Source organism: Lepidochelys kempii, chromosome 5 (assembly GCF_965140265.1).
Source record: "Lepidochelys kempii isolate rLepKem1 chromosome 5, rLepKem1.hap2, whole genome shotgun sequence".
Taxonomy (NCBI): Eukaryota; Metazoa; Chordata; order Testudines; family Cheloniidae; genus Lepidochelys; species Lepidochelys kempii.
The window spans coordinates 30,660,064-30,678,901 of NC_133260.1; the positions used below are offsets into that span (position 1 = coordinate 30,660,064).

Genomic DNA, 18,838 nt, shown 5'->3' on the forward strand with positions numbered 1-18,838 from the left:
GTTAGGTTAGGTGAAGACTCACACCACACTTTAATACACAGCAATGAGACTGTTTTGTAATGAAACTAGAATAAATTTATTAATGAAGAACAGAATTTAAGTGATACTAACCAAGAACAAAAGAGACAGGTCTGGTTACAAACAAAACATGCTTTCTAGTATACAAAATTTAATAGATTATAATCCTGGTCTCAGGCAATTACTCACCGATAGTCAGTTCCCAGAGACTTCAGCCCACATGGTTGAAGGATCCACCTTTCACAGATTCCAAGAACTTCGGGCCTCTTTTGTCCCATAAGTGTTGTATAACTAGAACATCTTTTTGCTTCTTCTTATATTTTCCAGAGTCCATTATCTCTTTGCTTCTTCTTATATTTTCCAGAGTCCATTATCTCTGTCTCAAGAGCCAGGAAGACTTCCTGGGGGTGCAGACTCGGCCCCCGGTCTCAGTAAACTCCTTCTTCCATTTCTTGATAATTTGATTGCTTTGTTTACCTTGTATGTGTAATCCTTCTGCCAGGTGGAGCCAGCAGCAACAAGGGCTGCGTTCAATATCTAAGGGTTCCTCTTGAACAATACAACACAGAACCGGCTCAAGCCCATACCCAGTAACCTGGGAAAATTACACACCACCCCATGGCACCTCTGAGAGGCAATACTTCCGCACTCACAATCACAGAGTCTGAGTGTGGAAAAGAAACTTTTAATGAAAGGAAGGACATCACCTGACATTAATTAGGGAAAATGCCACAAGCAGAATTCATAATCATAAAACTGTGAGGAGGACACTCACCCCAGAGTGCGTAGGGCAGTGCCTTCTGTCTCATGTTCTTGAGTTCTACAACCAAAAGTTCCTTTTCTGTGCCCCTCTCTGATCCCTCACCACACTCCACTCACAGTTGTTGTCCTTGGTCAGCGAGGATCCAGGGTTCAGAGGTGCACCTGTGTGAGTTCACTTCCCACCTGGGAAGAAGGCACCTTGCTTGCTCTGCCATCCGAACACTTGCTCTGGCCAGCCACCTCGCCAGCCGCTCGTTCACCTACCGACTCGCCAGCCGCTCGTTCATTGGCTGATTGTCAGTTATCTTCTGTTACCTCCTGACTCTCTGCTGTGATCTCTGCATATCAGTTTCTTAGTGATTTTCAGCTCTTTGCAGACTGGACAGAAACACTGCCCCACCAAAAGTGATTTCAGTTCTCATTTGAGCACTTTGACGTAACAAAAGGCTCCTAATGAAGCCTAATTAGCTCTGTCTTTGAACAGTGGGAAAGAACAGACTGGAGGCCCATAGGAGAGGCCATACCTCCTGGCTGGGACACCTATCCCCACCCTTCTTACTCTCACAGGGGTCTGGCATTCGAGCCCCTGATTTACAAGTTCCGTTCAGCTGAGGATGACATCTCAACTGGGACAAGTTCAGCACAGTTCTGCTCCCCTTTAGTCATACAATGAAGTTAACATTGATAACATTTCTCTACCCCTGCATGCCATACTAACGTGATTTGTAACCCAACACCAGCCAAAGCTTGGAGCTACACCACTCCTATCTGCTAGATACCTACACAGAGTAGGTGTGTTTGTGTAAATACAGTTTGCTCCTGAAGTCTCTCCCCTTCCCGAATTAGCTGTCAGGGGAGAGCTCATTCAGCCCCTGCTTACATCTGTAATGTACTTTTATTGTCCTCTGCCTATAATTAAGACAGACAGGTGAATCCGTATTCTTTTGTCTAGGGCAGGATGGGTTAATGCATTGCCTCCCAAATGCATTTAAAGAACATATTTCCAGCACACATGCATAACTCTTTGTACTCAACGTGTACATACATCACACAATCATTTCTGGAACCAGCATGTCACCAGTTTACATATGATACCTCACGATACATTTTAGACACATAATATGATACTTATGTTGGGTGTAGTGAATGTGTCAAGCCTGATATGCATTGCAGTATAGTGGGCCTGTGGGCATTTAGGGGCTCTTTCATCTGCCATTTTGTTGCCTAGTCACCCAGTTCTGAGAGACCCTTTGGAGCTCTTCGCAGCCTGCCTGGGACCGCAAACGTGAAATTGCAGCACTACTAACTGTAGTCTGTAACCTGTCATTTAAATCAGCTTCTGTACCAAATGACTGGAGGATAGCTAATATAGCTGGACCGCTTAGTAACAGTGATCATAATATAATTAAATTTAACATCCCTGTGGCGGGGAAAACACTACAGCAGCCCAACACTGTAGCATTTAATTTCAGAAAGGGGGACTACACAAAAATGAAAGTTAGTTAAAAAGAAATTAAAAGGTACAGTGCAAAAAGTGAAATCCCTGCAAGCTGCATGGAAACTTTTTAAAGATCAACTTAAATGTATACCGCAAATTTAAAAAACATAGTAAGAGAACCAAAGAAGTGCCACTGTGGCTAAACAACAAAGTAAAAGAAGCAGTGAGAGGCAAAAAGGCGTCCTTTAAAAAGTGGAAGTTAAATCCTAGTGAGGAAAATAGAAAGGAGCATAAACTCTGGCAAAAGAAGTGTAAAAATATAATTAGGAAGGCCAAAAAAGAATTTCAAGAACAGCTAGCCAAAGACTCAAAAAGTAATAGCAAAAAAAATGTTTTAAGTAAATCAGAAGCAGGAAGCCTGCTAAACAAACAGTGGGGCTACTGGATGATCAAGATGCTAAGGAGCACTCAAGTATGATAAGGCCATTGAAGAGAAACTAAACAAATTCTTTGCATCGGTCTTCACAACTGAGGATATGAGGAAGACTGCCAAACCTGAGCCATTCTTTTTAGGTGACAAATCTGAGTAACTGGTCCAGATTGAGGTGTCATCAGATGTGGTTTTTGAACAAATTGATAAACTAAATAGTAATATGTCCCCAGGACCAGATGGTATTCACTCCAGAGTTCTGAAGGAACTCAAATGTGAAATTGCAGAACTACTAACTGTAGTCTGTAACCTATCATTTAAATCAGCTTGTGTACCAAATGACTGGAGGATAGCTAATATGACTCCAATTACAGGCCAGTAAGCCTGACTTCAGTACCAGGCAAACTTGTTGAAACTATAGTAAAGAACAAAATTATCAGACGAACATAATTTGTTGGGGAAGAGTCAACATGTTTTTTGTAAAGGGAAATCATGCCTCACCAGTCTACTAGAATTCTTTGAGGCGGTCAACAATCACATCGACAAGGGGGATCCAGTGGATATAGTGTACTTAGATTTTCAGAAAGCCTTTGGCAAGGTCCCTCACCAAAGGCTCTTGCACAAAGTAAGCTGCCACGCAATAAGAGGGAAGGTGGTCTCATGGATTGGTAACTGGTTAAAAGATAGGAAACAAAGGGTAGGAATAAATGGCCAGTTTTCAGAATGGAGAGAGGTAAATAGTGGTTTCCCCCAGGGGTCTGTACGGGGCCCAGTCCTTTTCAACGTATTCATAAATGATCTGGAGAAAGGGGTAAACAGTGAGGTGGCAAAATTTGCAGATGATACAAAACTACTCACGATAGTCAAGTCCCAGGCAGACTGCAAAGAGCTACAAAAGGATCTCTCAAAGCTGGGTGACTGGGCAACAAAATGGCAGATGAAATTCCATGTTGAAAAATGCAAAGTATTGCGCATTGGAAAACATAATCCCAACTATACATATAAAATGATGGGGTCTAAATTAGCTGTTACCACTCAAAGAGATCTTGGAGTCATTGTGGATAGTTCTCTGAAAACGTCCACTCAATGTGCAGTCGAAGTCAAAAAAGCAAACATAACGTTGGGAATTATAAAGAAAGGGATATATAATAAGACAGAGAATATCGTATTGCCGCTATATAAATCCATGGTACGCCCACATCTTGAATACTACGTATAGATGTAATCGCACTGTAACATTACACTCCATATTCTTATGAAAATATGATTGTGGTAGGAATATGACATAACTAAGATATGCTTTATGCAAGATAACTCTTGTAAGCTATCATTGGAAAGGTTATAATTTACTGAATATGATTATCCTATTTGTATGCTTGTATCATTTCTGTATCTGAAATTAGGACTATTGACTATGTATTTGTATTTCAACTATGCTACTCTGGGTAACACTCACTACTAACACTTCAGGTACAACAATGAAAAAGCCCAACAGTGCTGACGGTCCATCAGCAAGAGACAATGGACAGTAAGAGAGCGTAGCCTTCCTGTGATCCTGTGGGTCACCCTGTGAAGAATGGCCACATGGGCCCTATAGGTTTTAGGGTAGCAGCCGTGTTAGTCTGTATCCGCAAAAAGAAAAGGAGTACTTGTGGCACCTTAGAGACGAACAAATTTATTTGAGCATGACCTTTCGTGAGCTACAGCTCACTTCATGAAGTGAACTGTAGCTCACGAAAGGTCATGCTCAAATAAATTTGTTCGTCTCTAAGGTGCCACAAGTACTCCTTTTCTTTTTGCAGGTAAGGTGAGCTATTACCAGCAGGAGAGAAAAAAAAACCCTTTTGTAGTGATAATCAAGGTGCTGGAAATGGCCCAGTTGACAAGAATGTGTGAGGAACAGTAGAGGGGGAAAATAAACATGGGGAAATAGTTTTACTTTGTGTAATGACACATCCACTCCCAGTCTTTATTCAAGCCTAATTTAACGGAGTCCAGTTTGCAAATTAATTCCAATTTAGCAGTCTCTCGTTGGAGTCTGTTTTTGAAGTTTTTGTTGTTGTAATATTGCCACTTTTAGGTCTGTAATCGAGTGACCAGAGAGACTGAAGTGTTCTCCGACCAGTTTTTGAATGTTATAATTCTTGGCGTCTGATTTGTGTCCATTTATTCTTTTACGTAGAGACTGTCCAGTTTGGCCATTGTACATGGCAGAGGGGCATTGCTGGCACATGATGGCATATATCACATTATTAGATGTGCAGGTGAACGAGCCTCTGCTAGTGTGGCTGATGTGATTAGGCCCTATGACTGTGTCCCCTGACTAGATATGTGGACACAGTTGGCAACGGGCTTTGTTGCAAGGATAGGTTCCTGGGTTAGTGGTTTTGTTGTGTGGTTGCTGGTATTTGCTTCCAGTTGGGGGGCTGTCTGTAAGCAAGTACTGGCCTGTCTCCCAAGATCTGTGAGAGTGATGGGTTGTCCTTCAGGATAGGTTGTAGATCCTTGATGATCCTGCTGGTAATAGCTCACCTTACTTGATCACTCTCATTACAGTGTGTATGATAATACCTATTGTTTCATGTTCTCTGTGTATATAAAATCCCCCTCCTGTATTTTCCACTGCATGAATCCGATGAAGTGAGCTGTAGCTCATGAAAGCTTATGCTCAAATAAATTGGTTAGTCTCTAAGGTGCCACAAGTACTCTTTTTCTCTTTAGGGGTCCTACAGAGGCAGGTGATCATGTCACCCGATACTGGAACCCATCTTGAATTCTGTACTTTTCCACGACAAGCCGGGGTGTGTGTGTGTCAAACTAGGAAACAAAGGACTCCCACCTTATGCAAATCCTATTTAAGGGTAGGGAGTGACGTAATCCTGGTGGTCAGTTCTCCCCTGCTACCCCACCCAAGAGGACTGGAAACAACTAAGGCACCCTCTACACTGGCAAGTTTCTGCGCACTGAAGCAGCTTTGAGCGCTGTAACTCCCGAGATGTACAGACTGCCAAGCCACTTAGTGCGCAGAAACTGTGCAGTTGCAGCACTATAAAAAACCACCCTGATGAGAGGCGTAGCGCTTTCTGCGCCGGGGCTACAGCGCTGCGGTGCCAGTGTAGACACCATGGCGATTACAGCGCTGTGGCTGGCCTCCGGGAGGTGTCGCAAAATGCCTGTTCTCACCTCTCTGGTCACTGGTTTGAACTCTACTGCTCTGCCCCTAGGTGACCAACCATCAGCCCCACCCTGTACATTCCTTTGCAAATTTGAAAGTCCCCTTCCTCTTTGCTCGGTGATGCATGCGGTGGTCTCAGCACATCTTCCGAGGTGGCCATGCCTCCTCCACGCACTAGGCAATCCCCTGCTTGGAGCAATGCCGAGCTGCTGGACCTCATCAGCATTTGGGGAGAGGAAGCTGTGCAGTGCCAGCTGCGTTCCAGCAGTAGGAATTATGATACTTACGGAGAGATTTCACGATGCATGATAAAAAGGGGCCATGACTGAGACACATTGCAGTGTAGGGTAAAAGTGAAGGAGCTGTGGAACACCTACCACAGGGCACGGGAGACAAACTACCACTCTGGTGCTGCGCCCACAAGTGGCCAGTTCTACAAAGAGCTGGACAGGATACTTGGTGGCTACCCCACCTCCACTGCGAAGGCCTCTGTGGATACTTTGTTGGCTGACGTGCCAGTCGAGGAGGAAATCTTGGACGAAGAGGGGGACGGGGACACAGAGGATGACTCGGAAGCCAGAGATGCATGCAGTCAGGAGCTCTTTTCTACCCCGGAGGAGCCTAGCCAGTCACAGCAGTTGGAGCTTGGCAAAGTGCAAACAGGAGAGGAGGCCCCTGGTAAGCGGATCTGATTTTGGGAATTGCTGAAGGGAGTTGTTGGGGGCAGGAGGGTTGCAAGAAGCAGGCTTGTCTCCCACCGCATGCCTTGTCTGAGCAGCAGAACAGGCTGTTGATAGACTCCCTCACTTCATGGGAATCTTCCTCAGAGATCTCCAGGAAACTCTCGTGGAGATAGTGGGCAATCTGCTGCTGCTGCTGCAGGTTCCTCAGCAGAGCTGCTTTGTTTCTTGCCCCATTAACAGTAACTTTCTCATGCCACTTTGCCGTGACTGGAGGAGGGGTGGAACCATTGCTGCACACAGGCTAGCCGCATATGCGCCAGGGTGGAAGCCGCAGGTTTGGAGAAGACCCTCCCTTGATTCCCTGCTCACCCTCAGCAGCGAAATATTTTCCATAATGATTACCTCCTGTGGAAAGTGTGGGGACAGAAATTATTACCAGAACCACCCTAGAGTGCTGGCTGTCCCCAAGAGCCACGTGCCAAGCGTACAGCAGGGTCCGGAAAGAGTGATTTACCCTGCCCTTATGGCTACTCACTATTTTGGGGGTCTTGTGGCTCATGTGTGCTTGTTTGGGGTCAGCCAGTTAGTGACAGGTGTGAGAGTACTACCTGTGTTTTAAAGCACTGAATCGCTGTTGCAAACAATACTGCTTCTGTAAAATGTTGCATTTAAAACTTCACAGAGATGACCTTGGGAGGCCAGCCTCCCTTATCAGTGGCAGAACGGCTGCGGAGAAATAGAAAGCGTCCAAGAAGAACTAAGGAGGACTTTCTGCATGAGGTTATGATGCACTCAGCTGCCAAGAAACAGGAACTCAAGGAATGGCGGGACAGCGAGAAGAAGGACCGAAAGGAGAATGCGACACACCAGAAAGAAGCCACGGAGTAGCTCCTAACAGTTATGGAGTGCCAAGTGGACACACTCCAGGTGATACTAGCTCTTCAAACCAAGCAGCTCCGCCCCCGCCCTCTCCTGCAGCCGCTGTCGCAAAATTCTTTCCCATGTGCCCCACACACACTGCCAACACACTGTTATCAACCTCCTGGCTCCACTCTCTACCTGCAGAATTCCACTCCTCCCTCCTCACAGTCCAGCAGTGTGGACTCCCACTACCCACTGCACTCAACACCCATCCTTCAGCAGTTTGGCCCTGCTGAAGTACAGCACCGGGTGCATTGTACTCCAAAGGAGAAGGTTGGGTATGTTCCCCTGAACATACACAAATCTGTAGCTGTCCCGAGAATCCTCCTCCTCTTGAGAGCTTCCCTTCCGATGAATTTTTTAATTTGACTCTCTCCTCCGGTTGTTGTCTTTTAATAAAAGAATTGTGTTTGTTTGAAAGCAATCTTTATTCTATTAAGCGAAAGCAAAAACAGCACTGCAAACAACATAAAATAATGTTAAGGTCCCTTCTTGCATCATGTGCACAGTCACCTCCTAGCATTACAAACACTGCAATCCCGAGCACAGCAACAAATATTAGTGGCTTTCAGCTTCAAATTTCTGCCTCAAGGCATCCCTGATCCTTATGGCCCCGTGCTATGCCCCTCTAATAGCGCTGGTCTCTGGCTGTTCAAACTCAGCCTCCAGGTGCTAAGCCTCTGCGGTCCAGCCCTGAGTGAAGCTTTCACCCTTCCCTTCACAAATATTACGGTGCGTACAGCATGTGACTATAAGCATAGGAATATTGCCATTGGCCATGTCCAGCTTCCCATAGAGGCAGCGCTAGCAGGCTTTTAAATGGCCAAATGCACACTCCACAGTCATTCTGCACTCTCTCAGCCTGTTGTTGAACCGCTCCTTGCTGCTGTCAAGTTGCCCTGTTTATGGCTTCATGAGCCACGGCATTAAGGGTAGGCGAGGTCTCCCAGGATCACAATGGGCATTTCGACTTCCCCTACGGCGATCTTCTGGTCCAGGAAGAAAGTCCCTGCTTGCAGCTTCTTGAACAGGCCAGTGTTCCGAAAGATGCGTGTGTCATGCATCTTTCTGGACCAGCCTGCGTTAATGTCTGTGAAACGCCCACAAGCGCATGGAGAACCATTGAGAAATACCCCTTGCGATTAATGTACTCGGTGGCTAGGTGGTCTGGTGCCAGAATTGGAATGTGCATGCCATCTATTGCCCCTCCACAGTTAGGGAAGCCCATTTGTGCAAAGCCATCCACGTCACACACGTTGCCCAGAGTCACAGTCTGTCGGAGCAGGATGCGATTAACGGCCCTCCACACTTCCATCAACACGACTCCAACGGTCAACTTTCCCACTCCGAACTGGTTAGCGACTGATCAGTAGCAGTCTGGAGTAGCCAGCTTCCAAAGCGCAATCACCACACGCTTCTCCAGTGACAGGGCAGCTCTCATTCTTGTGTCCTTGCGCAGCAGGACTGGGGTGAGCTCATCACACAGTCCCATGAATGTGGCTTTCCTCATGTGAAAGTTCTGCAGCCACTGCTCATCATCCCAGAGGTGCATCATGATTCGATCCCACCACTCAGTGCTTGTCTCCCAAGCTCAAAAGTGGTGTTCCACTGTGGTCAGCACCTCGGTGAATGCCACAAGCAATCGCTACACTACTATGCGTGGTGAGATCAGTCTCGCACTCCTCTTGCCTTTGTAGTTTAAGGAATAACTCCACTGCCACTCGGGACATGTTGGTCAGAGCGACCAGCGTTCTGGTCAGCAGTTTGGGATCTGTTCCTGCAGCCTGAAAGAGGCAGAGCGTGCAGTACACAAACCGTTGAAAGATGGTGCCAAATGCAGACGGAAGCACAGGGATTGATAGGATGCAAAGCAATGCTTCACAGGGCATTGGGACCGGATCCAGAATGTCCCCCAGCCCCCTCCGCCTTCCCACAAGTCTTAGCAACAAAAGAAAAAGAGGTGCTCTCTGGGATAGCTGCCCAGAGTGCACTGCTCTGAATAGCGCTGCAAGTGTGAACACACTATCGCGCAGGCAGCTGTCAGTGTGAACACACAACAACAGTTTCCCTTCTGTGCTCTCTGAGCAGCGCTGTAACTACTGGCGCTGTAATTTTGCGAGTGTAGATGTGCCTTTAGACTAAACTGGAAGAAGAGAACTGAACCCAGGCTGGAAGGGCATCTGGCCTCTGAAGAAGATTATTAGAACCACATTTAGGATCAGAACTTGCATGTAACCAGTTTCTTTAGTGTATTAAGCTGTTTGAGTGCTCATTTTTATTTTCTTAGTAATCTGCCTTGTTCTGTCTGCTACCTCTTTAACTACTTAAAATACACCTGTTATAGTTGTTAAATTTACTTCTGATTTACAATATAACCTAGTTTATGTGATTTCTAAGCTGGGGGGGCCAGAAGCTGTGTATACCCTCCTCCACATTGAAGGAAGAGGCACATTTTATATAATTTTGGGTTTGTACTCCAAACGGGGGGGGTAGACATCTGGGTGCTGTGGCAAGCACCTTAAGCTGAGCCTTCCCAGAACGGATCTCTGTCTCTCTGTGAAGCTGGGCGTGTCCCTGTCTGTGTGCTTGGCTGGAAAAGGCTAGGGAGCCAAGCCCAGCAATACTAGATGAAAGGGTAGAATAGTCTGACTCAGTGGTGTCCCAGCACACCGGATGACACCTTGGGGGTCCAGACCATCACACGCCCCATCTCAAAAAGATATATTGGAATTGAAAAAGTTTCAGAAAAGGGCAACAAAAATCATTAGGGGTATAGAATGGCTGCCACATGAGGAGAGATTAATAAGACTGGGACTTTTCAGCTTGGAAAAGAGACTAAGGGGGGATATGATAGAGGTCTATAAAATCATGACTGGCGTGGAGAAAGTAAATAAGGAAGTGTTATTTACTTCTCATAACACAAGAACTAGGGATTACCAAATGAAGTTAATAGGCAGAAGATTTAAAACAAACAAAAGGAAGTATTTTTTTCACACAACACACAGTTAACCTGTGGAACTCCTTGCCAGAGGATGTTGAAGTCCAAGACTATAACAAGGTTCAAAAAAGAACTAGATAAGTTCATGGAGGATAAGTCCATCAATGGCTATTAGCCAGGATGGACAGGGATGGTGTCCCTAGCCTCTGTTTGGCAGAAGCTGGGAATGGGCAATGGGATGGATCACTTGAAGATTACCTGTTCTGTTCACTCCCTCTGGGGCACCTGGCATTGGGCACTGTCGGAAGACAGGATACTGGGCTAGATGGACTTTTGGTCTGACCCAGTGTGGCCATTCTTTGTTCACAGGAAGATGATACCAGACACTAGACTATAGGGTTCTTTAATTCAGCAAAGGCATAACAAAACCCAATGGCTGGAAGCTGAGGCTTGACAAATTGAAACTGGAAATAAGGTACACATTTTTAATAGCAATGATAATTAACAACAGGAATAGATTATAAAAGATTATAAAAGATGTGGTAAATTCTCCATCACTAACTTTTAAAATCAAGCCTGGATATTTTTCTAAACTATCTGCTCTAGCTCAATGACAAGCTATTGGGCTCAATGCAGGAAGTAATGGGTGAAAACTCCATTGTCCGTGTTATGCAAGAAGTCAGACTTGACTCGTCCCTTCTGGCCTTAAAATCTATTAAGTCTCAAGCCTAAAAAAACAAATTCTACAAGCTACCCCATTCACATACTATTAATATTCAAGACACTGGAGCAAACTCTCAAGAGATTACCTAGTGGGACAAGAGATCAAAACCCAAAACAATCTAATCTGCTATATTTTTCCACATAAACATTCATCATTAAAAGTGTACTTTGCAATCAGAAGTTACAGCAGTAGTCGACTTGGGGTGGGATGTATCAGAAATATGCAAAACATAGGTAGGATCTTAGGGGTGTGATCCACGAAGCAATTTAGGTGCCTAAATTCCCAGTTTGTGGCACCACTGCAATTCACGAAACTCTCCCTTAGCTGCTGCCTAACCCTGTAAGCACCTACACTCACTTAGAGCCTAATTTTCTGCAGTAAAAATTCTTTAGGCACTTCAGTGCCCTGGGACATGCAATCTGCTGTCTCCCTCTAGGCACCCTGGAGCCTATGTCCTGCCTAAGCCCCAGAACAATTCACGAATAGGGGAAGATACATGTTTGTCCACCTAAGTCACATGCAGGGCCTGATCTGGTAGGCAACCACTAAACATGCCTATCAGATCAAGTCCTATTGAAGATCTGGGAGGTGGAGCGGAAGGAGGTGCCTGTCACAGTTCATGGCAACTGCAACTGTATTCTCCCTCCATGGTCCAGCAAGAGTGTCCACTCTTGGGCTTCTGGCTCCCCAGTTGTCATCTCTCTTGGTCAGAGAAGCATGCATCTTTTTGTCTCCTAACCAGGGTATTTCCAGGCTGCACAATTTCCTGCCTATACTGTGAATTTCCCAGCAAAGTCAGACTGACTAAGCAGGCCTGCTCTGATTTTCTCCTCAGAGGCTACAAACAGTATAATTGCCACTGTTGTAAGTTACCACACAGCCCTCTCTAATCAAGTACATTTATTCCTACGGTAAAAGCATTACAGAGAAAATATATTAAAGACAACTAAAGATCCTACATGTGATGCATGCTAATAACCTTACCAGAGATCGCCTCAACTCCAGCAAAGGCTCTGACTGATGAACAGTTGTTCAAACCCCAACAAGGGGTTTTTCTGTGGTCACAAGTTCACAACAGCTGTTAGCTCAGAACAAACACACCCATGAATCTTAGAGTCACTCTTCTATCCAGTATAGCGCTCTGACCTCATCCTCATGCTACAGGTGATCAGCAAACAATGGGTTTCCTCTCAGGTTGCAACTTCAAATGGATGGATCCAGAGCTGGGTAACTTGCATTCCCCTCCTAAATATTTTCTAGGAAACCCACTGAACTGAAAGTTCAGTCTTATCTGGCCCACTGTTTTAAAAGAGTCCACTAGAGAACTCCTTGGCAAGGAGAAGTGGGAGGTGATGGTGTACATCTTGTAATTTTTAGCCCAATGGTTAGAGCACTCACCAGGGATGTGGGAGATCCAGGTCCAATTTACCCCTCTCTCTGTAGTCCAGTAATCTGGACATGCACCTGGGCGGTGAAAAGACCCTGGGTCCAGTCCTCCTGCTCCTATCACTCTTCCATTATTTATCCATATTGGAAGAGCTTCAACAGTAGTGACAGCAAGAACCCCACATTGGATTATCCAAAAGCACAGCGGTTAAAGCTCTCTCCTCAGAGGTGGGAGACCCCTGTTCAAATCCTCTCCACCCCTCTGTCTCCTACATACCAGATGAGTGCTCTAAGTCAAGGCCAAAAGTCAAAACGTGGGCATCACCACCTCCTCCAGCTGTTTTGTGAGGAGTGAGGCAGGTACCTAACTCATTCATGTAAGAAACAGCTTAGGTGCCTAATATGCCTAACTCTAAGCAGGTTTCAGAGTAGCAGCCGTGTTAGTCTGTATTCGGAAAAAGAAAAGGAGTACTTGTGGCACCTTAGAGATGAACCAATTTATTTGAGCGTAAGCTTTCATGAGCTACAGCTCACTTCATCGGATGCATTCAGTGGAAAATACAGTGAGGCGATTTATATACACACAGAACATGAAAAAATGGGTGTTATCATACACACTATAAGGAGACTGATCACTTAAGATGAGCTATTACCAGCAGGAGAGCGGGGGTGGGGTGGGGAGTAAACCTTCTGTAGTGATAATCAAGGTGGGCCATTTCCAGCAGTTAACAAGAACGTCTGAGGAAGGGGGGGGGGGGAAATAAACATGGGGAAATAGAGCTGTAGCTCAGGAAAGCTTATGCTCAAATAAATTGATTAGTCTCTAAGGTGCCACAAGTACTCCTTTTCCTTTTACTTTGTGTAATGACTCATCCACTCCCAGTCTCTATTCAAGCCTCAGTTAATTGTATCCAGTTTGCAAATTAATTCCAATTCACCAGTCTCTCGTTGGAGTCTGTTTTTGAAGACTTTTTGTTGTAATATTGCAACTTTTAGGTCAGAGATCGAGTGACCAGAGAGATTGAAGTGTTCTCTGACTGGTTTATGAATGTTATAATTCTTGACATCTGATTTGCGTCCATTTATTCTTTTACGTAGAGACTGTCCAGCAGCGACTGGTTCTTGTTTGTGGATTGCTAGCAAAGATAAGCACCTAAATCCAGGCTGCAGGGAGGCACCTATCTTGGAGGGAGAAGCAGGGTATAGGACACGCTCCTGTTGTTGGCATCTCTGATTGGCTAGTTTAGGCAAGTCCCCGTTTAGCACCCTAGCTTTTGTGGATCATATTGTTAGATGCTTCTCTAGTTCTCTCCCCCTGCCACCCCCCCTTGTTTCGGGAGCCTAGGTGCTTAACTCAGCTTTATAGATCACAGCGTTGTTCCTATGATTTTTTAGGCACCTAAAGTCAGGTAGCAGAACTATTGCAAGCAGGGGATGGCCAGGTTGGGCGTGCGGGGGAGGACTCCACATGGAAGAGTTTATCAGCCTGACAGAGGCAGTTCTGAAGAGCAGTCAGTAAATCTACTACTACCTGGCTGCACAGAGCAGAGCTAAAGCCCAGCTGTCCCGGGTGCCGCTAGTCTCTAGCGATGACGAAGCAGCAGCTCAGCACTTGCTCTGCCCCAGATCCCTGGACTAGGCGGTCTTGGCTCTCGGCTGCTCCGAGCAAAACCTGAGTAGGCTGTGACCCGCGGGGTCCCAGCTTTTGGTGCCAAGGGAAGGGGCGTGTGTGAACCCTCCCTCACCCTGCGGCAGGGCGCGTGACACTGGAGCCTAATTAAGGCAGCAGAGGAATCCGCGGCAGCGCTGAGTCTCTGAGGCCACGCAGCCAAGAGAGCGTCTGGGGGGGCGAAGCGCCAGCTCCCCCGGCTGCCCCAGCCGGGACCGACACCAGGGCTTCGGCCCAACCTAGGCTGGACCGACGCCAGGGCCCCTCCACTCCCCCCGCCTAACGCCGGGGTGGGCCGGGACGAGGCCCCGCCCGAACTGACCCCAGCCCCGCCCCGCTCACGCCGGGGCAGCAGCGCAGACCTTTCTCGTCCCCGCCGCTCCTGGTGCTGCCGCCTCTTTCCCCAGACGGCGGCTCCCGCTCCGCGCGGCGCCCAGCGTCAAGGGCCGGCTCGGCTCACAGGGAGGCGCTGCCGCCGGCGGGGCCCACGTATCCCTATAGCGACGCAGCGGGCGGCCCCTCCCCCCCGCGAAAAGGCACAGAGCACTCTGGGATAGCGGCTAGCGGACCGGCCTGCAGGAGCCGCCCCACCCGGCGCGGTGCCCGGCCTGCGGGTGGCCCCCCGGAAACCCGCTGGGCGTCGCCCCGGACCCCCGCCCCCAGGGGCCCTGGCCGCGCCTGCGGCTGCTCTCGCCGCAGCAGGGGAGGGGCGGCGCCTGTTGCCGCGGCGCGGGAAAACCTGTGGCCAGCTGCCAAGGTAGACAGGGCCCCCGGCCCTCTGGTGGCAGCGTCCGATGGCCCCAGGCCAGCCCAGATAGCGTTGGGGACACGCCTAGGTCAGGGACTGTAAACGCATCGCCAGCTGCACCCCCGGGCAGCCAACAGTTAAAAGCCCCAGAGATGCTTTTTTCTAGCTGAAAAGCAAGAGCAGCTTGTGACAGGGTTAGACAGGCCCCTAAGGCTCAGACAGTCTAACCCTGGCCCCTGCCAAGGTGGAGCCTGTGTTGTGTCTAAACCATCCAAGGGAGAGGGCTCACCCCAGCCTGCTCCTGAGACCCTCCAGGGAAGGAGATTCCCTAACTGCCCGGTGCAGTTTGTTCCATTGTCCTAGCCTACTTAAGAACAATTTAACTGAGATTTAATCTACATCTGCAAAAACAACAAAGAGGCCGGTGGCACCTTAAAGCCTAACATTTATTTGAGCATAAGCTTTCGTAGGTAAAAACCTCACTTCAGATGCATGGAGAGAAAGTTACCATGCAGACATAAATATACTGACACATGGAGAAGGGAGTTACCTCACAAGTGGACAGTTTGATCAGGGTGGATGTATTCCACTCCCAACAATAGATGAGGTGGTGTCAATTCCAGGAGAGGCAAAGTTGCTTCTGTAAGGAGCCAACCACTCCTAGTCCCTCTTCAAGCCCAAATTAATGGTGTTAAATTTGCAAATGAATTGTAGTTCTGCTGTTTCTCTTTGAAGTCTGTTTCTGAAGTTTTTTTTGTTAGAGTATATAGCTACTTTCAAATCTGTTTTAGAATGTCCAGGAAGATTGAAGTGTTCTCCCACTGGCTTTTGTGCGTTACCATGCCTGATGTCTGATGTGTCCATTTATTATTTTACGTAGGGACTGTCTGGTTTGGGCAACGTACCTGGCAGAGAGGCATTGCTGGCACATGATGGCATTTTTAACATTAGTAGACATGCAGGTGAATGAGCCTCTGATGGCGTGGCTGATGTGGCTGGGTCCTCGGATGGTGTCACTAGAATAGATATGGGGTCAGCGTAGGCAATGAGGTTTGCTACCGGGATGGGTTCCTGGGTTTATGTTTCTGTGGTATGTAGTTGCTGGGGAGTATTTGCTTCAGGTCGGGAGGCTGTCTGTAAGTGAGGACTGGCCTGTCTCCCACAGTCTGAGAGACTCAGGGATCATTTTCCAGGATAGGGTGTAGATCATTGATAATGTGCTGGAGAGGTTTTAGCTGGGGGTTCTACATGATGGCCAGTGGAGTTCTGTTATTTTCCTTATGGGGCCTGTCCTGTAGTAGATGATTTCTAGGTACCTGTCTCGCTCTGTCAGTCTGTTTCCTCACTTCCTCAGGTGGGTAGTGTAGTTTTAAGAAGGCTTGATAAAGATCTTGTAGGTGTTTGTCTCTGTCTGAGGGATTGGAGCAAATTTTGTTGTATCTTAGGGCTTGGCTGTAGACAATGGATCGTGTGATGTGTCCTGGATGGAAGCTGGAGGCATGTAGGTAAGTATAGCGGTAAGTAGGTTTCCGGTATAGGGTGGTGGTTATGTGACCATCTCTTATTTGCACTGTAGTGTCCAGGAAGTGGATCTCTTGTGTGGACTGGTCCAGGCTGAGGTTGATGGTGAGGTGGAAATGGTTGAAATCCAGGTGGAATTCTTCAAGGGCCTCCTTCACATGGGTCCACATGATGAAGATGTCATCAATGTAGCACAAGTAGAGGAGGGGCGCTAGGGAACGAGAGCTGAGGAAGCGTTGCTTTAAGTCAGCCATAAAGATGTTGGCATACTGTGGGGCCATGTGGGTACCCATAGCAATGCCACTGTCTTGAAGATATAAGTTGTCCCCAAATCTGAAATGGCTGTAGGTGAGGACAAAGTCACAAAGCTCAGCCACTAGGTGTGCCGTGGCCTCATCAGGGATAATGTTCTTGACAGCTTGTAGTCCATCCTCATGTGGAATATTGGTATAAAAGAGCTTCTACATCCATGGTGGCCAGGATGGTGTTTTCAGGAAGCTCACCAATGCATTGTACTTTCCTCAGAAAGTTGGTGGTGTCTCAAAGATAGCTAGGAGTGCTAGTAGCGTAGGGTCTGAGGAGAGTCCAAATAGCCAGATAATCCTGCTGTAGGAGTGCCGATGCCGAGATGATGGGGCATCCAGGGTTTCCAGGTTTATGGATCTTGGGTAGCGGATATAATACCCATGGTCGGGGCTCCGGGGTTGTGTCCGTGTAGATTTGTTCCTGTGCCGTAGCAGGGAGTTTCTTGAGCAGATGGTGTAGTTACTTTTGCTACTCCTCAGTGGGGTCAGAGGATAGTGGCCTGTAGAATGTGGTGTTGGAGAGTTGCCTGGCAGCCTCCTGTTCATAATCTGACCTGTTCATTATGACTACAGCACCTCCTTTGTCAGCCCCTTTGATTATAATGTCAGAGTTGTTTCTGAGCCTGTGGATGGCATTGCGTTCTGTACGGCTGAGGTTATGGGGCAAGTGATGCTGTTTGTTCACAATTTCAGCCTGTGCATGTCTGCGGAAGCACTCTATGTAGAAGTCCAGTCTGTCATTTTGACCGTTAGGAGGAGTCCACGCAGAAAATCTAAATCTGCTATGATGCAGTTTGAACCTATTGCCTCTGAGCCTGCATTCTGTAACAAGAGTGAACAATTTTTCTCCATCTTATTTATGGCAGCCTTTTAAGTATTTAAAGACTGATATCTTGTCCCCTCTTCATCTCCTTTTTTTCAAACTCAACATACCCAGTTCCTTCTGCCTTTAGTCATATGGCTTACATTCTCTCTCTTTGAGCTTTGTCACTCACCTCTGGATCTTTTCCAGTTTCTTTACATCATCTACAGATGAGCACTATTAGTTTAAAAAAAAAACAAACTTCAAGCACCAGGTTTAATATTTTGAAGTTAAGGGTTTTTTTTTTTCTTTCTTGAAATTAAACTAATACTAAAGTTGGTTGCAGGTTGATTCATAGGGCATGACAGGGACTCCCAAATGCCTTTTCAGGAAGATTATACACACCTCCACCATTTTGCTCCAAAGTATCAATGCTAAAAAAACAAACAATTTTCAGTATTAAGCAGGTTAAGAGTGTTTTATTAATTATTGGAGTGTTGTGGGTTTTGGAAATAATTGGTAGTACAAGCTTCTTTTCATTAGTAATTTAACACAAGACTAGTTAAAGCAGCGGAGAATATCCTGGAGGGAATAATCCTGTAAAGTATCATAGAATATCAGGGTTGGAAGGGACCTCAGGAGGTCATCTAGTCCAACCCCCTGCTCAAAGCAGGACCAATCCTCAATTAAATCATCCCAGCCAGGGCGTTGTCAAGCCTCACCTTAAAAACTTCTAAGGAAGGAGATTCTACCACCTCCCTAGGTAACGCATTCCAGTGTTTCACCATCCTCTTAGTGAAAAAGTTTTTCCTAATATCCAACCTAAACCTCCCTCACTGCAACCTGAGACCATTACTCCTTGTCCTGTCCTCTTCTACCACTGAGAATAGTCTAGAACCATCCTCTCTGGAACCACCTCTCAGGTAGTTGAAAGCAGCTATCAAATCCCCCCTCATTCTTCTCTTCTGCAGACTAAACAATCCCAGTTCCCTCAGCCTCTCCTCATAAGTCATGTGTTCCAGACCCCTAATCATTTTTGTTGCCCATCGCTGGACTCTTTCCAATTTATCCACATCCTTCTTGTAGTGCGGGGCCCAAAACTGGACACAGTACTCCAGATGAGGTCTCACCAATGTCGAATAGAGGGGGACGATCACGTCCCTCGATCTGCTCGCTATGCCCCTACTTATACATCCCAAAATGCCATTGGCCTTCTTGGCAACAAGGGCACACTGCTGACTCATATCCAGCTTCTCGTCCACTGTCACCCTAGGTCCTTTTCCGCAGAACTGCTGCCTAGCCATTCGGTCCCTAGTCT

General features: G+C 46.9%; 1 protein-coding gene across 4 annotated transcripts in view; it reads right to left on the minus strand.

Annotated features, from left to right (window-relative positions):
* Positions 1 to 14,811, minus strand: part of TMEM267 (transmembrane protein 267) — a 39,447-nt gene extending 24,636 nt beyond the window's left edge. For 2 of the 4 annotated variants that reach the window (XM_073343894.1, XM_073343898.1), the window contains exon 1: positions 208 to 4,259. The gene's annotated coding sequence lies outside the window, so the exon portion shown is untranslated. Of the gene's footprint in view, positions 1 to 207; positions 4,260 to 14,506 lie in introns of those variants that run through there. The other 2 variants (XM_073343897.1, XM_073343896.1) reach the window with 2 other exon arrangements.
* Positions 14,812 to 18,838: the final 4,027 nt, after the last annotated feature.